Source organism: Parasteatoda tepidariorum, chromosome X2 (genome assembly GCF_043381705.1).
Source record: "Parasteatoda tepidariorum isolate YZ-2023 chromosome X2, CAS_Ptep_4.0, whole genome shotgun sequence".
Classification (NCBI taxonomy): Eukaryota; Metazoa; Arthropoda; class Arachnida; order Araneae; family Theridiidae; genus Parasteatoda; species Parasteatoda tepidariorum.
The window spans coordinates 2,736,105-2,763,311 of NC_092215.1; the positions used below are offsets into that span (position 1 = coordinate 2,736,105).

Below are 27,207 nucleotides of genomic sequence, written 5' to 3' on the forward strand. Positions count from 1 at the left end.
TTAAAAGAGGATTAAATTAATCTCTACTTCAAATTGCCTTCTGTAACTAATACAACTTTCTATAGCAACCCAAAAAATTTTGTTTATTTGGGAAAGATTTGAAGTTTGGTTATTTGATATACGAAGATAATACAATAATATTATGCCTACCTGTTTTAGCATTAAGTCAATTATAATTCTTTCTCACCACTCAAAGTGTTAAAAATTATGTCTCATTAAAGAAAAAAAAACAATTTTAAGATTCTTTACAAATTATTTAAAATTATAATAACACGTTTGATATAAATTATTATTTACAAATATAGGATACAGTAAATTGAAAGAGTTGTCCAACCTTAGCGATTTCGGTTATTTTGTTAGTCAAAAAATTATGGGATACTTTTTATCATTGCATGATCGAAATATCGCAATTAAATGTTTCAAAATAAAGCTTCCAAAATAAAAATAATAATTATGGAATGGAAGCCTTTCAGCACTGACCATGAAGCTATTTGTATTATTATTATTATTATTTCATTTTACCATATTTAAAGTGGGTTAAAGCAATTTCTATCCAGAAAGTAAAACAATCTAAAAATTAAGGAATTTATTACAGGTTAGAAAAAAATGTATCTACCATTTGAAAAATAATAAATATTTTTAATAAATGTATCAAAATGTATACATATTTTTTTTTAATAGAAATATATTATTTGAAGTTAGGATTTTAGGGACAAGAGATGAGTTAGTAACGATGACGATGATAAGCGTAGAACATAGTTACTTAATTTTTATGAGATGGTTGTTTTATAATATATACTGAGAAAAAAAGTATGGTTGAAACTACAATATGGTAAAATGTTGAAATTCAGCGTGTATCTGGCTCTATGGGAACGCCAGAAAGTAAAATTAACAATAACATATTGCCAAATAATGTGTGTTAAAATTTGGTAAATGCGGTAAATTTGCTGATTTTATTGTAATGTCTTTAAGCATGGCAGAAAAATAATTTATTCAGTTAAATTTATTCAGTTAAATTAATTCAGTTAAATTTATTTTTTAGTTTTGTATTTTTTACTAGATGTTTTTCAATAAGAACAATGAATTTGAAAAGCAGAATTTCCAGCAAAAAGTATAATAGTTAACTAGTTTTATGAGAAAAACATGTCGTTTTGTAAAATATAATCTTCTCCAAAAAGTAATGTACTCAGGCATTATTTGAGCTTAAAATTTCCAATTAGTGTGTTTTTTTAATTATTTATTATTTATTTAGTTATTTTATTTATTTATTTATTTTTGAGCATCTCTATAATTTAAAAATGCTCTCTTCAATTTTTAATACTTTATTTCAACATATACAAAATATAAAAATTAATTTCTTGAAATTTCTTCTCTCTAAAGACTTTGTAACAATTTTGAATAAAACTATAAATTATTTATAATAGTTAATTTTTTAATTGAAAACTGATTAATCCCTACATTTCAGTTTATTATTTTTAATGTGTTTTAATGTTAACATAAATTTAGTCTATAAATTTAGACGTATTTTAATGTTCGTACTTTTATTTTAGTAATTTATTTTCGTTTTATTTTACACGTAATTACTCGTTTTATATATGTCGTCTTTGTTAAGCATTACATGAGTTTTGGCTTAATGTAAGAAATGTGCGTGTTTTGCATATTGACTAATTATATTTAAAAGGAAGATAAAAAAGTAAATAGTTCTATCACAATTAAATATTAAATTGGCATTTATCATAAGACAAATTAATGTGCATGCTTGTGCATAACAAAAATGAATAAAATGATATAAATTAATTTTAATTCTAAGTGTAGTTAGTGTTCTATTTTTATTATAACCAACCCTAAACAGTTAAATATTAATTACTGTTTTTACACTGTTTGATATTGTTGATTACATACACTTTGAAATAATGATGAATGAAATTGAAATCCTAAACAGAGCGTTTATATAAAACAAAAAGCTACGCACTGAACTAAGTTTTATTTAAAAATACCTAATATTTTGTAAATTGTTTTTTTAATATATAGTTAGCAAGAAAATTCATAAATTACTAACCAATAATGGATATAATGTTTTTTTTATTTTTAAAATGACTTTGAATCAATAAAGCAGATTTTCAAATACTTCCTTATGGCCCATTGTTTTTCTTTCGTGATATCATTCCTTATTTAAAAGAGGATAGTTTGATTTATTTAAAAGTAACGAACAACTACGAAAACTTTACCAAAACTAGTTTAATTATTATACACGTCTACATTAAAATCCGAAACGAATTCGGAGTATTTTTTTTAATAAATATATATTATTTTTTAAATAAAATTTATCATTTAGTGAGTATAGCCTTCTTCAAATTTCCTCTCCAAAAATAATAAGATGTTTTTAGTAAACTTTTAGTTAACGTGATAACCACATTTCATTGCAACATAGTTTCATATATCTTAATAAACTGCGGAGAATCAATCTTTTTTTCATTTATTATTGTTTAATTCAGTATTTAATTATTGTTTAATTCAGTATTTAATGCTGAGAAGGAAAAAAAGATAAAGAGATAAATAACAACAAAATACAGAAACATTATTAATTTGCTTCATCAAAATTAACGCACGACAAATAATATAAAGCGCATGGCAATAGCAATTAATGGGGGATAAAAATCAAAAATAGAAAATTCGAAAAATTCAAAAATCAAAAAATTCGATCCATGTTTCGTTTTTTATTTTCATAGGTAGTATTATGCAAAAAACAGTTATGGTTTGTGTTTATGAGCGATCATTTAATGCATTGAATTGTATTTATTTATTTTTGTCAAAAAATTTAAATAAGTAATTAACATATTTTATTTCATCTTCAAAAATGACATTAAAATGACTTTCGTCTTACAATTATGCTTAGAAGGATTAACATTATTTTAGAACAATAATTTTTTCATAAGATTCTTTTATCGAAAATTATTTTCGTGTTGTGTTTTTCATAATTCAAAAAAACAAACAATTCATAATAACTCGTCGATCATTTTTAAGAACTACTTTAAATGTAAAGAATAAAAAATAAATATTATTTTCATATCAACTTATTAGTTTCTTAAGTTCCAGCGCATTACCAATTTATTCACAACGTTGAATATTGTTTTCATTAAAAGAATTTTGATTAGTACAACTAAATCAAATGTATTACATTACAGTTATTAGACGCACTGTAAGATTCGATGTAAAATCTTAATTATTAGGTTATACTATACAACTTTATTGCTTTTACTCAACTGAAACCAGTTTGTACTTGTTTTTGTTCGTGTATCAATTGGTTAAATTAGACGATATATTATTTAAATATGGTTACAAGTTAATATCTTATTATATTATAATAATTTGACCAAATAAATAGACGCACTGTAGTTTTTTAATAATTAATGTTTTGCACGGGTTTACATACAGTACTTTTATATTTAAACATACATGTCATGGGTTTTTATTCAGGAGATTTTTCATATACCTCCTATTTGTATTTATTTTTAACGTATTTCATTACAATGTTAACTAATTGTTACACGAACGCAAACAAGGGCAATCCAGCTTCAACAGCGCAAAAAAAATACAGTTGCATAGTATTACCAGATAATTAAGATTTTACATCGAATATTATAGTGCACCTAATAATTATACCAGGGACTGTATAGAATTGATTCTTTCAAATGAGCTATTTTTTTAATCACTAATCCCATAAGGCAACTTGACTAAAGTTTTCCTTGTTAAGTTTAGTTCGTTTTACAGAATGACTACCAAAAAGAAAAAACGGAAAAAAAAGGCATTTATATAATTACGTAGCAACTGAACATGTTGTCTTTCTGTTGTAATTGAAGCATTACCATCTTAATACACCTAAATATTGTGTTAGAATGATTATTAAATTCGAAAACTTAGGTCATGTCAACTTCCTAGTTTACGAATGCAATTTAAAAATAATGATGATTATAATGATAAAAGCAGCATTGAAAAATAATGCTTTTCACGTTACATCAATAAAAAAAATATTAAAATATACACAGTATGGAAATTGTGCTAAACATGATGAAACAACATATAAAATATACAAATTATAATATGAAAACATATTAGTATTAACTTTAACAATGCTGAGCAAAATTGCGTAAAATTAACATTCAGCCATAGTTTTTTCTTTTTTTTTTTTCATTCTAGAATATTAAATATTTCTCATTAGACTAGTTAGTAATGACGGCGGACGAATATAATTAATTTTAATTCATGACCCCTAAAAGGGAAAGTTACAAAAGTGTTTTTTTTTTTTTAATTTCCAACTAAATATAGTAAGTTTAAAAAAAAATATTTCCTCAATTACTATACTCTAATGTAAAATGATAACATTATGGCTCATTTTAAAACCATATTGTACTTCATAAACTTGTAACTTAATTCTTATTAGGAATTTATGTTTAAGAAAATTTTTATAAACGTTAAAAATTATTAACTTTTAAAAATCAATATTTAATTTTAAAGCACTCTATTGTTAAAACTAATTGTAATTTTTTTCAATCAAGAATTACTTAATGCACCAGAGATGTTTGAATGTCTAACAGATTTCATTTTAACATTAATATAAAAGTAGTTCTCATTTAAAACTTTATTTCAAACAAGACGCAATTTTAAAGAATAAAATATAAAAATCAAATGACGATCAAGCTTTCATGCATTCAGATTAATCAATATCAATTTATTAGTTATTAAAACAAGAGGTGCGAACTCTCTGAAAATTTATTTTCATTTTTCTATAATTTTCACTCTTCTCGGAAATTTATTTTCACTTCTATTAAGCAACCATTTATTATTATATCAATCACGAGAATAAAAACTTAGATAAAGATTTATGATTTTTCTATGGATGCTAAATAAAAATTTATTATTAAACACCAAGAATCAAATTAATCTTAAGTTTCATGATTTAAAAATTTATTAACGAGCCTATTTTGTCACAGTCTCAGAGATTTAATATAAAGTTTTGTGATATAATCAGGGAAATTTCACGTTAAGATTTAATCACGAAGACAAAATTAACATAAAGAATTATGATTAAGTGTTATGGAAATAAAATTAATAAAGTCTTTTGATTGAATCATGGAAATGAAATTAATATTTTTTTTATGATTTAAATATAAAAATATATTTGAATATTTTTTTAAAACTAAAATAGAAAAAATTCTCTGTATTCTATTTAAAAGAAAAATAACTTAATTATTTTAACTGTCCGCCTTTATCAACAGACAGTCGGTTTCAGGGATGTTTTCATCCATAATGACACTTCTGTATAAGATTTGAAGATCAGCCAATACTGGCTAGTAACAGGTTTTAGACCTCACCTAACAGCCAATAAAAATACAGAATTGCGCATTAGTGTCAGGTTTAAGGCGTTGCTTGAGTTACGATAGGCCCAGAGCCACTTATTTGAATAAATCATTCAGAATCTTGTTTTTCATCGATTATTCAAGAAATTCACACTTAATTAAATTTATTATAATAATTGAGGTATCATAAAGATGTTTTTGATCAATAAAAATTAAAAAAAATATTAAGTTATCCCAATTTTTTGTTTTTTCGTTATAAACTTAATTCTTAGCTATTATATACATAAAATATGCGCCAACATAAATAATACCCTCCTGTCATTGGTTACGTAAGCATTCAATACTCATTTATCGTAAATTCGTCTTCTTTCCTGATAAAAATTAATAAGCAAAAATGGATAACTCTTTTATTCAAAATGAGTTTACGAGTAGAATTTTTTTAATTCAGCTAATGTATTACCATTACTTTTTTACTTTGAAATCTAACTTTTTTTTAATTTAATCAATGCATTTATTACCATTAATTCAATTAATGCATTTATAATTTTTAATTCAATTAGTGCATCTATTCACTCATTTATAAGCTATCTTTAATTCAAAACGCTACTCAAATATAATTTTTTTTTATAGTTAATGGGACATTAACAAATTTTTGTAAAATTTAAAATAATATATTAAATGTACCTGACCATTTCTAATTACATAAACACCACTAATGTGATAAGAAAGAATATTTTTATTCTATTGCAAAAATACTGTGTTTTCAATATGGAAAATTGAAAAATCTTCTTTTTTTTTTTTCATGAATTTTTAGTATTTATAAGATTTTTCATTATTAAACAATTAATAGCTAATGAGGTATATATATTTTTCGATAGAAATACGGAACACACTAATAGCTATGCTAATAGTATAGTAAAATACATCTTATCTATAAACACTTAAATCTAAAAGTGAAACTACTATTTATTAAAAGTTATCAAAGAATATATTTGAAAATGCCTCGCAAAACTGAGACTTAAATTAACGCTGAAAATTTATCTGCCCACAAATGGGTATATCAAATTTTTTATTGACAAATTTTTTATTCAACTCTGTTAATTACTTGTAAAATATTATTTTTTAAATCTAGCAATTTCTAATAATGCAGTTTAATCTATAAGAAATATTAATAAAAAGGCTAAGTTTGTGAAGAGCATATAATATTTTAAAAAATTTATTTGAGAATGCATAACGAAAAAACAGAACTTGAATTAATTTGACATGAATTTAAAATACTATTAATTTTATTGCTGGCAATTCTATAATCTTGGCATAATTGATTTTAATTAGAATAAATCAAAAACAAACAACGTTTTTTTGTAGAATACGAAAATAATTGAAGATATATATATAATCGTTTTTTTAATTTTCAATTTCAAACTTGCTTTAATAAAATGAAGTACTTCATATTAAATTATTGGTAACAAATCATTGATTAGCATTTTTTAATAGAAAAAAATATCAATATTTATTTTTTCCTACATACTTTTACTAAATAATCAGGATATTTTATTGTTAGTGTAGATTAGTTGTTTCTTAACTTTAAGTATCACAAATTTCAGCAACGCTTTCCGCATTTGTGGGCCTCTGAAATTTCTGGGACACTTAAATTTGAAATACTAATTGAGTGTTCTATTTTATTTATTTATTTCTTATTTATAGTCTATTACATATATTTTATTTATTAACTTATTTCCTCAATTAATATCTTGAAAAATGCTTTTGTGTTAAACTAGTAATAATGTAAATTTCTAAATGTATTATGAAATTAGTTTGAATTTTAAAATGGAGTGACTTACAAATGTAGATTTAGTTATTCAATTCCATTGTTAAAAATAACTTGTATAAATATTCCATTTTTATTATATAGGTAACCCTCTTTTTTATTAATTTTTTTATTTATCGACATATGTTCTTCATTTTTAGCGACTAAGTGGTGAATAAATACCTTACAAAGAATGTCAGGAAATAATCAATATTTAATCGGAAATTTTTTTTTATTTAATAATTAAGTGACTTAGAATCACGGCAATATATGTCAAGAAACCCTGATGTGTCTTATATAGCTAAAGAAAAATAATTAATTAATAATCATAACATACTTTAAACTATTTCATTTCTAACTTAAAAAAAATGGATTGGCTTAAAAATGTCGATTTAGTTACTCAATTCTATTGCTGTAAAAAGCTTTTATTGATATTCCATTTCTATTATTTAGGTAACCCACTTTTTAAAGCATTTTTTCTTTATTGGCACGTTTTCTTCATTTTTTGCTTCTAATGAGTGAATAAATGCGTAACAAAAAGCATCATCAATCAGTATTTAATAAAAATGTTTACGTCATAGTTTCGTAAGCCACGCAGCCAATCTGACCTGTTGATTATGAGTGGCAGCAAAATACGTTAAGAGATCCTATTGTGAACTCATATAACAAACGTCAAAGTTAAATAGTTAATTAAAGTAACAAACAAAGCAAAACAGTTAATTAAAACTTATAACGTACTAATTGCTAGTTGATTACTAATAGATTCTTAAGTCACAAAGAGCTGTTGTTTTTCAGTCGCGGCAAAATACGTTTAGAGATCATGGTGTAGACTCATTTCTTAAATTGCTAAAGAAAAATAATTTATTAAAATTCATAACATACTTTGAGCTATTTATTTATTAATTCTTAATTACCATGCAAAAACTTCACAAACTGCGGTCAGATTCATTGAACCAAAACATATTTGCCATCACGCAATGAATTAAATTAATAGAACAATGCAAGGCTTGATTCAGCTTTGCGGCTATCTCTTAATTTATAAAACAATCTTTGTTACATCATGACGTTTGCAAGAGAGAGTTTGCTTTACCCCTCTAGGTGGTTATTGTAAATCTAAACGACACCATCAAAATCTATTTGAAGACAGATTTAATTACCTTCAAGATAAATTACCCGAGCAGTCTTAGTCTGAACCACGATTTGCATTTCAAGAATTAATAAATCTTGCCAAAACAAAGAATAACTGTTGCACCGTTGCGGGTGGTTGAATGAACGCAATCAATGGAAAGAGGAAATTAAAAACGTACCACTTCCGTGAAAAAGCAGAGCAACAAGGATTTCATTGATAGAATTTTGCAGAGAATCCAAAGTGAGGCATTGAACACAGATGCGTTTCTGTTTGAGTAGTTGAAAGGATAGAAGCTACAAAATTCAGAGACGAAACAGCAACTGGAACATCGTCACGTGAGAAGGCTTATTATGCCAAGTGTCATATTGCAAAGGAGACATGAAAACAGACATTCTCCCCCTTTTTCTCTTCTTCGAAGGGATGAACCAACAATCCTCAGAAACATAAATTCTTTTTACCCTTAATTTATGAATGCCTATTTAAAGCCGCTTTTATAGATCCCGGCATTCAATGAGAACGTTTTTAAGGGTCGGTTAGAGGAAGCAGCTGTTATCGGAAAACCATTCAAATTGAAAAGTGACACATACAGAGAAGGAATGATTTTATTTATCCCATGAGACAAAATGAATTTTCAAGAAACATACAATTCATTTTCAATATTCGATTAAAAACGGATAAAGTTATTAACATTTATAACTAACTAGGTTTAGGATGATATTACGAATGAGCTGTTATCGAAAAACCATTCAAATTGCAAAGTATACCACTGACACATACAGATAAGCGTATTGAATAATTTTAATTAAACTCGTGAGACAAAATAAATTTTTAAGAAACATACGATTCATTTTATATGATTAAAAATTATAACTAATTAGATTTAGGTGATATTACGAACGCAATTAGGCTTAAATAAGTCATTTAAATTTATAAAGAACATAACATACAAAATATCTAATAGCCAAATTTTATATGAATTAAATTTTGTGTTCTATTCTAAACATTTTTAATAACAAAAATAATTTTGAATTATATTTTTTGATCATAAGAAATATTCTTTATCTTTTTTTACATCAAAAGTTAGCATGGGAAGAGGTTCGCAGTTCGCTTAATATGATTTAGTATAAATTACATCAATGTACAAAATCTGTTTTTTTAAAATTATTTTTAAGATAATTAATATGCATATTTCTATTCAAATAATTCAAATGGAAAGGATAATTTTTGAAGAGAAAAAATTAAATAAAAATTTTAAAGAGCATAATCAAGTAAATTTAAAATCTATCATTCATTTATAGAAGAGTTTTTATCGTGTTTCTTTTCTTGATTTTACAAAAATGGAGTACATTTTTTCAAAGTCATAAAATTAATCTCCTGTTAAGACAATCGTATTTAACTTTTTGAACTAAGTAAATGGGTGATTTAAACTACTTGATTATAGCTTGAACTCAAAGTTTGAACATCATAAACGGGAGAAATTATAATTTTCAAAACTTTTTTTTTCTTAAAGGCACATTAAAAGCATTATTTTTCCCAGCTTGAATAATTTACTTTTTAAAATGCTTAAGGAGATTTTAAACTATTTTAAAAAGACTGATTTATGAATAAATGCTTTGAGACAAATAAATAATTACTAATTAAAGCATTAACTTTTTATGTCTCTAAAAATAAAGCTAGCAACTAAAAAAAGGAATATTACAAATTATGTGCAAAAATAAATTGCTGATCATGAACTTTGTTCGCTAAATGTATTCAGCTTTAAATGCTGAAACTGTTTCTTCGATTAAAGCTTAAAATAAATAAATTAATGGAATTTTGGGAATAATGAAATAAATAAATGGAAACTTTGTAAAAGTTCAACAAAGTGAACATAATGTCAATATCACGTCCAACATGTTATGAATAAATGCTTTAAACACGTTAAATACGCATCAGTGTTTTCTTCAGATAGTAATGATCCGAAAGAAATAACCAAATAAAAACTATGCTTATTTGCTCTGGTAAAACTTATTTTTAAAATTATTTATCCTATATCTAAAATTCAATAGAATCGTAAGAAATGTTAAAGTGTTCTAAAATTCAAGTTGTGCGTGTATTTTTCAAGTAATTCGTTAAATATATTCAATGTTGATTTAAAATTTCAAAACTTTACTTCGTTGAAATAAATATTGTGTCAAGCTACATTTTTTAAATACGCAACAGCTTCAGAGGAGGAAGAATTTACTTCTCCGGATACATTCTTGTTTATTCCGTTCCCCTTTCACAAAGAATCACCACTATCTATTCTAGAAGTATCATATTTTTAGTGGCAATTCATGAAACATAAAATCTCATACAAAACATAAAGGCAAAAAGAGTCTTTTTCCTATCCTCCCAAACTTGCCTCAAATCACGTCGTCAGAAAATGGAACTTGAAAATTATCCGCCAACATCGTCGTAACAACATCGTCACGTATGTGTCATTTATAAAACGGGGCTCTGTACCTCAGGGCATAATAGAACAGGGAAGCGAACCATTTCTAAAGGCTATTTACAGCACTGGCATTGGGCCGTCAATGGCCCGGCATAGGGCCTTAATGTCACCGTCGCTGATGCGACTAAGACTTCTGAGTTATATCCACGCAACTCGAGGCAACGTCTAATGCTAAAAATTATACGGGACGGACCTGGTGTCATAGGTTCACCCGCGTGAAGAGTTTTCTCGATTTTCTGTTCCGCAGTGAATAGCCAGATTCTGACTCAACAGATATTTTTGGACATAATTTAGAAGGAATCAACAAGAAATACAAAGTTCGGTGATAAATAAAATGGGAACTTCTATGCAATCTTTGAAAAATTGTGAAAGACGAATAATTTAACTTAATTTAAGTACATATCTTATTAAAATAGGTGCATGGGGCTAAATGAATATAGTGTATAAATACATATAGTGCATAAAATTTGTTATTGCAGCCTAAATTTGCTAAGTTAATTAAATTACTTTTTCCTAATCCTCATGAGATTAGCTTTGAAGACAGTATTTTTTAATTGAAATTTATTTTCACAGCATTTTTGATGAGATTTAAGCAAATTTGATTGGTAAGAGTTTTATATGTTTACATATACGAGTTTTTATTTATTTATTTTAATATCAAATTTATTTTAACTAAGCAATTTAATTCAATATTTTGTTGTACAAGTCGGCGTCTCTTACCAAAAGCAAATAAATTCAAAGTTTTGTTTACACAAATAGTATAATGATGCGCACAATAAGCGTAAAGCATGCACACTGTAAAGCATTTCGGCTCAGATTACATTACAAACACATAAATCCGGAATCATCAGTCACATCATCAGCCAGAAAATTTATTTTACAGTAAAATCCATTTTTACTGCAAAATATTATTACCTGATTTTAACAGTAATATTTATTTAACTAGAGTCATTCAGTGATTTTGCTGTAATAATTACTGAAAAAATTATGGTATATCAGATTTCTTGCTCCAGTAGAAATGGATTTTACTGTAAAGAGTACCGACACCCTGAGTGCCGGTACTTTTTACCGTAATTTTATCCAGAATTTTGTTCCTTGTAAGCAAATATTCGTTTTTAAAATCTTCTCTACCCTTTAAAAAGATTAGCATATTTACGTGTTTCTGTTTCAAGTCCTAATATTCTTTTCTTATCAAATGCATCAACTTATATAACATCTCCAACAATTTCTTTTAATCTATTTTTAGAACTGTTTCTAAATGAAAACTTTTTTATACACAAAATTATGTATTTTTTGTTCGGCTTAAACTTATTATAATTTTTGATGAAAGTTTAACCCAACATTTAGCAAGCAGGCTATGGATATTTAAGGTTAGCCAGTCGTCGGATATGTTAAAAGAGGAGCTCAAATAAATAGAAACTTATTATTATTTTTTTTAAAATTAGTGTATGTCAACTGTCGCCTAAAATTTTGTTCATGAACTGAATTCATATTTATTCATTTAGTTATCTTATGTTGTATATTATTATTGAGTTCTAGTTTTAAGATAGATTTTTTCATCATATTGGTGATCATAAATATATCCTTGAAAAATAATTTTTATAATCTTCTGTGCGAAATAAAAGTTATGTTTTCGAAAAATTCATATTATATAATATATACGCCTATTTTAAATAAATTTCACACGAAGATTAAGCAAAAATTTTCGCAAGATTCTTACAATTTTCGTTTTTTACTGAATGAATACAAAATCTGTGATTAAAACACTCTCTAAAGAAAATTACAATTTCACTTCGTGCATGCATGGAAAAAGAAGAAAAAAAATCAAATGTAGTATAAAAATAATAATGTGAATTATTACTTTAAAGCGTATTTTTTATTCTTTCACAAAGAGCAATAGTTGTGTTACAAGGAGGAAAAATAAGCAAGCATAAACCGGTTAAATCAAGGTTATTTACTATATGTAAACCCAATAACACTGCTTATCGGTAAAAGATTATGCAACATTACTCAAAAATTGAATCTCATTTTCAAGTTGCTAAAACAAAATTCATGAACATAATAGAAAAAGTTTGAATAAAAAGCATTATTTAAGCTTTGCTTAGTTTGCATAATTCTTTGTTTAAAAAGTAGTTCTTAAATTATCACCTTAATCATAAGAACATTATTGCCAACGGCAATTATTTAAACAAAGAAAGAACTTCTAGGTAGCCTTTCGAGATATGAATATTAAAAACTTCTTTAGAAATCACAAAGTGTTTCAGATGTCTGTTTAGACGAATTTTGCTGTTTGTTTTAAGTTAAATGACTTGTGCATTATTTTAATCTTGTGCACTATATTAACTAATCTTAGATCGCAGTTGAGAAAACATATTAAGCCATCATGTTAATTTTGTTTATAACGTTGACCCGAAAAATAACAATCATAAGCAATCAATTCAACTGTGTGGCATTTGTTTATTGTTGTGCATTATTATTAGAAAATAAAAAAAAAATTTATTTTGATAAGATCCTTAGATTCAAAGGAGCGACTATTCATTAAGTCAGTTTAAATGTCATGAAGCAGTTTTTTTCTTTACTAATATATATAAAGAAATCTTAACAAATCTTCTCGATTACTATTTTTATTGCATGTTTTATGCACGAAAACAGTTTTAAATCAATCCTTTTCGCATGATATCTGTAAAATAATGCGTTAATTTTGTCTTTTGAAATCCTCATCAAAATATGTATGATACGGTTAAAAGGCCATTACGTCTATGTTCTATATTTATGTGTTTAGTCATTATGTTCTAAGGTAAAATAAAAAAAAATAATAAAAATAAAAAGAGTTGCAATTATAAAATGAAATTTCGTTCTCATTGTTAAATTACTTTTACATTAAAACAAAATAACTCCTCTACCAAGAACAGGGCGGCTAAGAATAAAATTGTGCAAAAGGCCAGGGCCTACCCGGGGTTTTGAGGAAGAAAAGAACTGTAGCATTAAAATATTGTAGTATTAAAATATTGCTTCACTATAGCTATTGATATTTGTGATTAACGAAAAAGTTGTGTTAAAAACTGTAGAATGCTTGAAAATTAAGTTACTTGAATACTAGTTGCTAAGTTAAATGTTTTAAAGTAAGCTACAGATGATATGAATATTTTGTAAGAAATAGTTTTTCAAATCTTCCGACGTTTTCATGCTTTTAGAAATATAAATTATTTTTAAATGTTACTTTTATCTAGTTATTGATTGTGTAATATAACTAAAAAAAATTTCTTCTCTTAAATAGAAACGTAATCACTTGCATTGAAAAAGATTGGATAAAGATTTCAAGAAGAGTTCTAAAGAAGGTATTAGTGATTATTACATATTTTACGAATTAAATAAATTTAATGTTATAACATTTAATAACTGGATTCTATTAATATTTAGGCATCTTAAAGGAAATTCGTAGCGATTAGACTATTCATAAGAATTACATATTTGTTCTCAGTTTCACAGAACAATTTATTCAACTCAAAATAATTTTTTATTGAAAATACAAATATTTTTTTCTTTCATTGATTAAATTTTGATATTGCGAGCATTTTAATTTATGTGAAGAAATAACAAAGTGAATTATATTACTCTCAATTTCTAAAATGAGGTCAATGTTTATGTCACACAACTAATTAATATTTTGTAAAAAATAAAAGAAATAGTATTCCTTACAATAAAATTGCTTCCATTGCATAAAGGATATCAAAATATTCTTGAGCATATATACTTTCTTTAATGAATTCTTTAAATATATACGTTCTATAAAATTAAGTATTCCAGTATGGACAAAAAAGTTTCAAACAACTTGGTTTAAGTCAAAACAAAGTATATACAAATATTTAATTATATTTATTACATATTTACAATCATATTTTGTTTTCTGTTACGAAATAGACATTTCTTGTTACATTTAGAAATGAAATGAATATGCATCGTAGTAAAATAATCGAAACACAAGTTTCATTCTAATTGCAGTTTAACTATTTTGGCATTTCCTTGTCCTTTTAATGTGTTGTTTCTACTGTATTCTCGCTATTAAAAATTTAAAAAGAAAATGATAATAACACTACTTTTAATTTATCTTTAAATGAGAATCGCTAGTTTTAATGTAAAAAACATAAAACAAATATTAACAAAAAAAATCACTGGTATTGGAAAAATTTAATAGCATTAGGCAATTTATAATTTGTAGAAACTTTTTATATCCTTGAATTGCTAATTTAATCGCCACTGTTAATGCGATAAGTACGGTTATAATTGTTACAATAACTGTTAATGTTACATATTAAAATGCAACATATTAAACAAAACAACTAGATAATTTCATAAAACTTTAAACAATATTATGCCTAAGTTATATAAACCTGTTACAAATTCTAATTATTCTAGTGAATGCAATTTATTCAACAAACGTTCTTTAAAATAATTGTTTCAATTAATTACTATGTGAAATATTTAATTAAGATCTTATAAATAATAAACAATGACTGCTAAAGTACGTATTATATTTTATTTATTCAGCATTATTCACAAATTTTTCGTGTTGCATTCGTCATTTTTATCATATTCAATCAATTCGTGCTGGCTCTAACGTAAGGTATGAAAATTACAAACATTCAATAAAACAATTTTGCTGAGTAAAATTACTAGTTACAAAGCATTGCAACGAACTTACGTTTATAGTAATACATTATGCACATACAATTTATTAATTATTTTTAATATAATTAATCCCAGAAGCTCAGCAAAATTTATAGAATAAGTTACTTAACATTTTCCATGAAATTTTTTTATTATTGTATAAGTTTCCATTTCAAATTTATTCCGATGTATATCAGTACCTATGTTTATGAAATGTTACAGAAAAAAATTAAAATGTTACAGAAAAATATTCTACAAAGAATTAAATGTTTATTATTAAATATTTATAGGTTTGTGTAGATTATATATTTGTGTATATTTGTAGATTATATAGGTTTGTGTAGATTATATATTACGGTAACTAGAAAAACAATTTTAAATAAATAACTGCAAGAACGTTTAAAAGCTATGGAATTGTATAAGTTAATTTTGTAAGATAAATATCCGTAAAATAAAATAACTGTAAGTGAGTGCAGAGTTTTGCTATTGTATGCCAGTTAATATTTATTTAACTTAAGCATTCAACTGTATACAAACAATTATAACTTAAGTATTCATACTAAGTGTACAAGCAATTTTGAAATACTATGAACACAGTAGTCTTGCATCAAAGAAAGAAAGACTTATGCAATATTTTATAGCATGCTAAACAAAAAAATTTAGTAAAATAGACTTTGTTTGAAATTTCTCTAAAATAATTAGAGCTTGATGAATTTAAACTTGAAATTGAAATAATTGTTACGGCAAATAAGTTGTTACCTATAGTATGCCCAATTAAATACCATACACTTAATTCTATCATCCTTATCAAGAACAAAGTAGCTTGATTATTGGATTTAAGTCCCTGTCCAAAACAGGTCTTATTCTCATAAATAAGCCTGGTTTAAAAGTTCAGACTTGTGTCTTGTTCCCAGCATGCTATGGACCTCGTTCAGAAGCGACTTTTCAACAAGATTTAAGGACCCTTGACGCGCATAATGGTTGTTAAGTGAGGAATTTCACATGCCGATATTTTATCTTTTTAAGTGTCTTCTAAGCCATCTACAAACACATACTAAACTACAAGAGAAATAAAAGAAATCTCAGCAAGAGAGCCCTTCCCCTTGAGGAGATATGTTTTGAAGCTATAAAAATGTTTCATGAATCTTGAAGTGTTTTGGAACTGCGAGAAGGAAATTTTCTTGGAGCCAGATAAGAAAGTTGACGTTTGAGGGATAGTCAGCTCCAGACAAAAAAGAAAGTTGAATAACTTAGGCTAGAGGATATAAGAATCCCTAAAATGAAATCTATTTTACTTGACAAGAAACTGATTGCAATGATATTTTTTTCTTTTCTGATGCAGACTTGCTTAGTATAAATTTGTCTGAAACTTCAGAAAAAAACATGTTCTACAAATCAAGGACAATGCTCACAAGATATGCCTTAGTGATTGTATAAAACCAGTGGGTGTCTCCTTGTGTATGTCTCTGTGTTGTGTCAAAATTTAATCAGTGAGAATGAAAGTGATATATCGCAGAAATATAAGTTTCTAACTTCACTTACTTTTTACGTAATAAGCATGTTGTCAAATTTTAACTAAATCTGTCATTTATAAGGAAACAGACATCTAAAGGAAAACAGTCAAAATAGTCTGTTTAGACAGAAAAAAAAGAAGAAAATAATTATGAATAATACCCTTTTCAAAAAAGCTGATCTCTTAGATCTGAAAATTGTTTTCTCACTTTTTCCCGGGAGTTTACCCAAAACATGCAATTTTGAAAGTTATTAAGAAAGGTAACTTTTTTTTGCCTTTTCTGTACACCATCTGATGAAACTCTTTCATATATAATAATAAAATAAAAAATATAGAAGAATATTTCAGAAAAAACTGGGACTTTTCATTATGAAATGAGATACTTCTTTTGCATTCGTTATAATGTTGAATTTTTTAAGAAAAATTTTCTATGTAAATGAATTTATTACAGCTTTAAAAGATAAAAAAATATTATGTTCGCTGGATTGATATAGTATGTACAGGAGAAAAAAGTTTCTTATGTTTGATATTCAGAAAAATAATTTTCGAAACTTCTAAAATTGAATAATTAGGCTAAACTTGGTCTTGACTATAAATAAGAAGCATTAAGTCATATTTTTCTTTTATCAGATTGGGTATTTTGACAAAGAATTTTGAATAAGTATTTTAACTGTATAATCAGATGAAACAAATTATTACTCATGTATCAGTATAGAAAAAAAACAGAAAATTGGCGAATATTTTTCTCCGTGCTTCTTTAAATATTAGAAGTTAATAAAAAAAAATTAATGTCCATGAAATTCCCGCATCGCATTTATGCCACACACAAAACTGTTGAATAGGTAACATTCTTACTTAATTGAACAGAATGCTGTATGTGAACGATAAAAAAAGTTTGATTAACCTTTGAAAAAGTATATTTCTACAAAACCTTTAGCATTAGTAATTCAAAAGCAGTATATTAATTTTAACCTTAAAATCAGTTTATCATGGTTCTTAAAATGTCTAAATAGTATAGTTTAACACAGTGGAAGAACAATGTTGGTCACAGGTGTAATAAAATATTGTGATATATTTCCATTTTGCTGCCAGATTTTAATAGGTCATAACTCAGGTAATTCCGCAGCAGTTTTTATATATGAATGGTTTTATATTAATAAGACATGCTATTGTGAAATTTAGAAACAAATAACTAATAGGGGAAATTTGAATGAAATAAAGAAAAGAATTAAGTAATAATGAATGAATTATAATAAACGAATGAAATTACCCATCTGTAATATAATATCGTGATATATTTCTATTTTGCTGCGAAATTTCAATAGGTCATAAGAATTGAGGCAATTCCGCAGCAGTATTTATATATCAATAGTTTTAGATTAATAAGGCATGCTATTGATTGTCAAATTTGGAAACAAATAGCTAATATGGGCAATGATGTATAAACAAATAATTAAACAATAATGAATTAATTATAATAAATGAATGAAATTATGAAAATGGTAAGATATTTTTTTTCAAACAAATTCATAAACACATTGATTTCAAATTAAATTTGAATTCTTTATTTATAAAATCACATTCTTGACACTCACAAACTGTTATTTTTATGTCTCTTTTGCAACCACAAAATTAATATCGCACTTATTAAATTGCTTAAAAATATTTAAATAAATGCAAACCTATTTTAATGAAAAAGGAAAAGAAATATATGAAACATTTACCAAAATTTTCAACGTATTTGGGAATTTTAATTGTTTAAATTATATTTTACGTTTCATATCCTTTAAAAAGACTTTTAACTTTAAACTATGATTTTATTTTTATCATTTCTAATTGAAATAAATTCATACTAATTGATTTTAAACAGCCCATTAAATGACTTATTAAAAATTATAAACTTTTGATTACGTTGGTTCAGTATTTCAAATAATTTTATTACGTAAATATGCTGTGTGTGTATAATTAGTTTTTGTTTTTTTTTGAAAAAAAAAGGACACCTAAGCAACACTTATGAAATATCAGCAATTAAAGATCCAATTTATAGTATAAATTCTCAAATTATTTTTAATTGAACAGTTCAATCTGCGTCATCCTAAATTCTATTAATTACGAATGTCGCTTTAAATACTGTCGATCACACCAGTGAAAATTTGAAAGAAAAAAAAAATAAGGAGGGGAATCGCTGGAAATAAAGAATCTAAAATTAATAAATGTCTTTTACATTTCAAGTACTTTTCAACAAATGAAAAAAAAAAGAAAAAAAAGCAGAAACTTCAATTTATTTTAATCGAAGATTTTCAAAATTTCAATTTTGCAGTTTTTTTTAAAATCTATTTTATGAGTATGCAATATTTTTAATTAAAGTTTCTAAAAAATTTTACTTTTCATCAACAACTGATTGATTTCTAAATATAGATATAGATTTTTATTTACCCACATTTATTTTAATTCAAAGTATATAATTCGAACTTCATTGGTATAAGACTGTATAATTTCGTTTGAATTAACAATTTTTATAATTTAACTTTCATCTGAGTCGTCATCACGGGTCACAGTTGCCCAGTTTGGTTCCCCCTCAAGCGTTTAGTTCTTTGTTTAGTTTTTTCTTTTATATTATACTGAATTTTAGACTAGTGAAAGTAAAACAATCTTAGAAAATTGGTGTGATTTTGAGCCGAATTTTATTTTGATATGATTCAAATTTTTTACTGTCTTTAAAAGCTGTTTAACCATGTTTTCAAATAGAACCATAAAATTATGTTTTATGTTCAAGAAGCTCAAAAATACGGTGCTACTAAGCACCAAATAAACCTATCCACGAAAGTAATCAATATGAAAAATACTCTATTCGAAAAAAGAAAGTGATAGTAAATATTTGTTCGTATCAAGTGAATATTTTGTTTCTGTTTCTACCAATTAAGAAAAGTAGTATGTTTTTACTTTATAATATATGATAACATTTGGTAAATGTGGTAAGGTTTGGTGATTTTATCACACCTTAAAGTATGGCATAAAAAACATTTATTCGATTAAACTTACGTTTTAGCATTGATTTTTTTTTTTAATAAATGGGTGTAACAAAATTGTTTAATGTGAGTAAAATACGAACGATAATTTTGATAATCAAAATTTCCGGTACATCGTTGCCATATTAGCATATAAATTAAATTCAGCATATATATTAAATACCGTATATTTCGGTTTTGCTAACCGGAATTAAGTTTTTTTTAACCACAAATGTTATTATCCTACAGTACGGTAATTTTAACAGAACTTTTTTCGCCGCATACTAACAGTGTCTTACAAATACATAAACGATAATTGTCAGGTCTGACATAAATCGGAAGAGCCCTTTGCTCATTGTCCCTTTTTTATTGGGTGTGTTTTGATGCATGTTGAAATTATTTTTTTCATCAATTCTGCAAGAAGAGGGGACGTTATCTTGTCCAAAGGAATGAGCTATGTCACTTTAAAGCCATTGGCCATTATTCTTGAGCTTCTTCAAGATTGATAGCAACGCTCTGTACTCTGCAAATAAATTCTTATTTATTTATTACTTTAATTTCGTTGGCATTATATTTTGTCTATTCTTTGGAAAGATGAATCGGTGGAATTTCTTGCTTTTTTACTGTCTGGGAAAGACGTTATATTTTTTTAATATAAAAACAGCTTGAAAAAGAGAGAAGCGGAATTGAATGCATATGGGTTTTTTAACCCCGGATTTCACACTGAAAAAAATTAGTGATGTTTATTTTAAAACAACATGCCTTAAATTATGTCCCACTGCCACCTACAAGGTCAAACTAAGAATGACTTAAATACGCCAAAATATCCAACTCCAAGCAAAATTTATCCGCATAAGAGTTAATGGATGAAACGGTTTTGTGCTAGCTTGAGTTATGATCTGGAGTTAGCGGTCCGTTTTATGCATAGAAGCGAGTTGATTGTTTGTAAATTATGCTTCTTGAATATAAATACGCACCTCTATAACATGTTCTGCCCGAGTATTACGTGCGATAAATGAAATGAATTGAATTAAAAATTAGGAATATTAGTACTATTTTTTGGATGATATCTATTTATCCTCTACGTTATGAGACCAATAGTTTCTGTTAGTATTTTTACTTCAATTATCTTAACAATTCAATTGACATATTTATATGAACAATCCGTCAGAACTATGTCAGATTGTAAGGATCTCATTCCTTTTTGATATTTTTAATAAAAATTTTATTTACAAATGCTTTGAAAATTTTTGGTAAAGGCATTTTTTTTCGTACATATGCACATTAACCCTTTGAAGCAGACTTTTTATTAAACATATTTCCAGGCTTTTTTTCATTATATTGTGTTAACTTAGTTCAAATCAAGTGAAAAATATTATATTTAGCAATTTAATAATTTATGATTATGAAATACAGCATGAAACACCAGTGTTTTTTTTTTTTTCTTTCTGAGTTAAAGGTAAAATCGGCTACAATAATTCTGCACTCAAATAATAGTTATCTTATGTATCCAAATATAAAATGAAATCTTTATATAGGAAAAAATTGCGGAAAAGGGGTGAAATAATACAATACGTCTAGTTTCAGTCCTCTGAAATTTAAATGATAATATTCCTAATTATATTTCATAAATTTAAATTATACAAGACGTTTTGCTTCAGTCCTCTGAAATTTAAATAATAATATTTGAAAATTTATTTTTATGAACTATTTCGTTGATGAATTATTTCGTTTAATTCATCATTATACTAGACGAAAAAATAATTATGTGAATCCAATCTTTTAATAATTTTTGACATGAGTATATTATAAACTACCTCCAAGAATGCGAGATTTTTTTTTCTTTTTTTTTTGGAATTGTGGCTGAAAACATTTTGTAATGATGATTGTTTGCTTGATCAAGGGTAATCAGGCATACATCAGCAAAACAAACAAAAGGAAAAAAAATTACATATCTGTAATATCATTTATTATTACAGTTCTAGATGCTTTTTTTCCGAGTGCTTTTTATTTCAGTACTTTCTTTCAGTGCTTTTTTTTCCGGGCTTCGTTTTCCGGTAGTCTTTTTCTGCTTACCGCCGAAAAACTGTTTAATTAAATATAGTTATTTTCAGAGTGCACGTGGCCTTTTATTTAGAGTAATTTTTTTTCTGTCTGAACATCATAATGATATTTTGTCACATATCAAAACAATATTTTGTATAAAAATAATTAATATATTGTATAAAAATAATTTTGCAATAAAAAAATTTAATGAGTTATATTAAATTAAATAGCAAAAATGCTAAAAAAAAATAATTGTATTACGACGTTAGGATGAAATAACTTTTCTGTTGAGTTGTTGTTGATAACTGTTGAGTAGCATTTAACTATTTAAATTTGTATCTGATTTGTTTTATGATTGAAAAAAATATTCATTTGTTTTATCATAGTTACTCATGATTTTATGTATTACTATCTAATTTTTGATGTTATCAGAAACAATAGGCATTTGTGAAATTTTTCACTAAGATAAGGTTTTTCATATGAAATTTTCTGACTAATATTAATATTAATATATGGAATATTTGACTGTTTTATTTTCACTGATGAGTACATCAATATTTCTTTTTCAGGTATCTGTTAAGAAGACGCAATGATCTGTCAACAGTTTTTAAAAACAGTGTGATGTCATAAAAGTATTTGTATAATAATCTAGTTATAAATTTGTAAACAATATATATTGTAAGTATATTGCGCACACAATAAACAAACATTTCTTAACATTTCCTAAACATTTCTTAATTTTTATGTTGTAATTTTGCCACTTCAGACATTTAGTTTGATTCTTCGTTAAAACTTATGATTTTCACAAATTCAAGCAACATGTATCAATGTTTAACTTTCATACTTTCTTTTCAATTTTTTGAATATATTTTTGAGTTATTAAAAACTGGTTAAGATTCTTAGAACAGAAAAATGGCCGATTAATATGTTAATAATATATTGCATTGTAAGATGAAATATTATTTGTTATTTATCAAATTATTAACAAAATTAATAAACTGAAATGGAAAAATTCTAGAATGTAAAAGAATGAGTCTAAAATTGAGGCAGATGTGAAGCGATCTCGTACTCACAAGTAAGTTATCTAATCCAAAAAGTTATTCACAACAATAGATGAAATGAGTAAATCATCAATTCCATGAAAAAAATTTCCGGTTCTCGGAACCAACAACGTCAGATTCTTTTGATAACCAAAACTTAGCACCTTCAGGGTAAATAGCTTTTTTTCCCCACCATCTGCCTGGAGCTTGCAAAAACTTTCAATAACGTCTGTCAATCTTGACTAAAAACAACCTATCAGAAAGTTGGGCCTTATGAGCAATTTTACATGTATGGAAGGGGGCGCATTCCCCTACACATTGAAATTCAAAGTAAAAGTCAAGATAAGCGTAGGGCCCGGTCCCTTTGATTTGCCCCAGGGGGCTCTAACGCCACCTCCTTATCGGCTGTCAGTATAGCAATTTTATGTCTTTATTGCACCTATTAGATATTTGACATCGTTAACGAGCTAAAATGGCTGCGATGACAATTTCTCAGCAGTGGTCCTAGTTAAGAAGGATTTGTATGTGCAAGGATTAGAAAGTTTTATTTCTCTATGTTTATTTAAATTTTTTAAAAAATTACTTATATTTAAGATTTTGTGAAATTCATTGGATAAATTTTAAGGATAAGCTTTAGATCAGGTACGTTAATATTTTTGAATTACGTAGTTACAGCAATGTTTTTTTTATCGTTTTTTACTATTATTATTTGATTGCAAATAAGAAACTCAAATCAATTTAATAAGATAAGTTTACATATGTTGTACACATTATTTAAAGAAAATAAAATAATTTGGTGCATTAAAATAAACCAAAAATAAACCTATATACTCTTATTTTGATGCATGTTTATACCAAATTTTTTTCTGATTTATAATTATTATTTTTATCTTCTAAAGCTACTTATTATTCAAAAAGGTGATTATAAACACATTATTTCTCAATATGTAACAAACAATTATTCATTGTTTGTTACAAGTACAATTACGTTACAAGTTGAACACTATGTTCATTTAGATCACGATGTTTCATAGCGTATTAATGTATTTATTTTGTGAAGTATTTTTATTTTTTACTGCAACAAATGCAAATAAAATAAATTTAATTGAAGTACATATACAATTAAATAAAATCAGTGCAGCAATAAATTAGAACTAAGTTTGATACACACACTTATTTTTACCTGAAATTTGATTTATAGTTATTATTAATAACTCTTAAAAATCACTTTTACTCATTTGATCCTTTTAATGTGAATGTTACTCATTATATATATTTTTTTCTGTCTGAGTATTGGGCGACATTTAAAACATACATTGATTTAATTCTTGTTTTCTTTTTAGTAAGTAATTATCTTTACATGATGTTTTATGATGTAATTATCTAGTTCATGATGTTATTAGTCTTTATAAAACATATTTACTTCTTACGCAATAATTAAAATAAAACTTGCTATCAAATTAAACATTTCACAAGATAGTGTTTACACGAAAACTAAATTATGATTATTATTAAAATTGCCTAAAAATTGTTTTAAATTTGCTTAAATCTTTGCAATATCAAAATTCTGAATTTTTGCAGAGTTATGTGGCTTTTTTGGTTCGAGTAATGTATTTGGTATAAATATTTTTTCTGGTTTCTAAAATTTCTGTGATATACAAACATTTTATAAAATGAATTTAAAATAGGTTATTTTTCCAGAGAAATACATATATTGCCATTAAATAGATTTAAAAATCATGCTACTTGCTATATCCTCGCATATAACTTTTCTGTTTATCCAGTAAGTCATTTGAATAATTAATGAATAATAAAATAATCTAAATGAAAGGGTTATATATATATATATTAAGTGAAAATAATTAAAAAAAGAGTAAATATATTTATATTTTTTGTGATCAAAAGTGATATTTTTGTAACTGAAAATTCGCTATTTTATTAGCTTTATCACGCTAGATTTTTGAATATTGAAGGCAGATGATCAATAACTGGAGAACTTTTTATCAGTATTCAAAAGAAATCAGGAAAAAAAAAGACTAATTTGTCTTGCATATAAAAATACTATCCGTGCTTAAAATTCCGCTTGGGATTAATTTTTAGCACTCTTTAAATTCATTTTTTTAATGATGGTAGCGCGACTATAAATAAATGTTTGCTTTTTTATTTCGTTATGTCCCCTCAATCATAGAAAAATGCTTTTTGCAAAACATGAATTTCTAAAATAAATATTTACTTACTTTTCTATTCTAGTCTCTGACTTACTTTTAAAAATGTTTGTATTTAAGGCCAAAACAAAATTTTAATTTTCTGTCCTTCTTTCTCTTAGTTAAAAAAAAAACTATAAATAAAGTAAAGTTTCAGCTTAAAAATTTAAAAAAAAAATAAATAAATTTGAATGCAATAAATTATTTAAAATAAAAAAGTAAAAAAATTTGTGATTATAAAATTGAGTAAAATGTTTCAAGAAAGATTAAAGCTTATGTTTTAGTTTAGAAACAACATTAGTTAATTCAAAAAATATTATACTAAAAGTTTGACAGCGGAAAAGTTATTACGATTATTTACCTTTTCTCAAGAAAATTAATTTCTGTTAAATTGCCTTAGCTTTGTTAATTTATGAGGAAATGAAGAGCAACGCAAAAATAATTGCTTTCAAAGCTCCTTAGATTGATTTAAATTTCTGAATAGATTTTATTCTTAACTAATAATAATACTATGCTAGAACAAGCTACAATTTTGAAATCATTTGTAGTTAAAGTAAAATGCTCTATTTAAAATTTAATAATAGCAAATGAAAACTAGCAAATGAAAAATTTTATTAGTTTTCATTTAATTCCATTTAGGTAAATTTCTTTAGAAATAGTTAAGTTATTAGTTTAACAGAAAATGAAGAGCAAAACAAAAATAATTGTTGCGAAAACACGTAGGATTGATTTAAATTATATAAGAGTCCGATTCTATTCTACAATACAAGAAAATGGCTAATAAATCACAATAACAGCGGGACAAAAACAATTCTTGGCACACAATTTATCTTTCTTTCCGTGAAAAACTCGATAAATAGCAGAAAAGCGTGTCATATACTAAAACAGACATTAACAACCTATTTAATTCATGCAATCGTTTTCTATGTTAGAATGACACCTACGGTTTTTTTCTCTCAACAATTTACTGGTGTAAGAATGGCACGTAATTTGATGAACAGTTTGACAAAGACTTAGTGACCTATCTAGTGAAATATACCTATCTTAAATAAAAGCACATTAATTATACTCTAACTGTAAGGTTAGGCACGATTTATTAAAAGTATCACACGTTTGAAATATGATTAGTGCAAAAGTTATTTTTTATTTTTAGCTTTTATTTTGTTCTTATTGTCTGTTTAATTTCAACAATGCTCGTTTTAAATTTTGGTTGCATTAATTATCTTTTTTAAAAAAATTACGGTTTGACAAAAATATTTCTGCTCGATGGTATTGTAAGATGTCGCAATATAAATTCGATTCATAAAACCATTTTGCTAAAGTATGAAGGATATTTTGCTTAGATTATTATTTTTTAGTTTGCTTCATTATTTATTTTTTAAATTTCTGCTTGTTTTTCGAAGCAAAAAAAAAAAAAGAAAAGACGAAAAAATGTATTATAATGTAAAGAAAATGAATAATTTTTAAATGATATGGTGCAATTTTTTTTTATTTTGTCTATTAATCCATTTTATCATTTATTATTTTATCAATTAATTTATATCTCTAATGACATTTTTCCTAACATTTAATTACAAAAATGGTAAAGTGATTTTTATTAAATTTTTTTAATAAAGAAACAAGCCTATATATATAAATATATTAATAAATATATAAATATGTATAAATATTGTTTTAATTGGGGGATATAATTTTTTAGCATTAATTTATAATTATAGTCTTAAAAATTTATTCCTAACGTGATTCATAAGAACAAGATATTTAAAAGCTTCTTGAATGATTTTCCTCAGATATCAAATATAGATTTAAAACTGTTACAAAAACTGAAAAATTAATTTTAAAAAAAACAATTAATGAATGCTGATACATTTTATTGATAAAATTTTTGAACAAAATATTTTCTTTTATAAGGCATGATTAGAAACAAAATTCTGTGCACATTCATGCTTTTTTTGTTTTATT

The 27,207-nt window shown here is 25.5% G+C and overlaps 3 long non-coding RNA genes across 6 annotated transcripts in view; 2 read left to right on the forward strand and 1 right to left on the reverse strand.

Annotated features, from left to right (window-relative positions):
* Positions 1 to 9,041, reverse strand: part of LOC107447500 (uncharacterized) — a 93,817-nt gene extending 84,776 nt beyond the window's left edge. The window contains exon 1 of the long non-coding RNA XR_001584532.3: positions 8,472 to 9,041. This is a non-coding gene — a long non-coding RNA (uncharacterized lncRNA). The remainder of the gene's footprint in view (positions 1 to 8,471) is intronic.
* LOC107447501 (uncharacterized) overlaps positions 1 to 22,720 on the forward strand; it is an 82,443-nt gene extending 59,723 nt beyond the window's left edge. For all 4 annotated transcript variants that reach the window (XR_011638315.1, XR_001584534.3, XR_006224769.2 and 1 more), the window contains 2 exons: positions 14,044 to 14,104; positions 22,571 to 22,720. This is a non-coding gene — a long non-coding RNA (uncharacterized lncRNA). The remainder of the gene's footprint in view (positions 1 to 14,043; positions 14,105 to 22,570) is intronic.
* Positions 22,721 to 23,385: 665 nt separating this feature from the next.
* Positions 23,386 to 27,207, forward strand: part of LOC139427156 (uncharacterized) — a 32,574-nt gene continuing 28,752 nt past the window's right edge. The window contains exon 1 of the long non-coding RNA XR_011638318.1: positions 23,386 to 23,683. This is a non-coding gene — a long non-coding RNA (uncharacterized lncRNA). The remainder of the gene's footprint in view (positions 23,684 to 27,207) is intronic.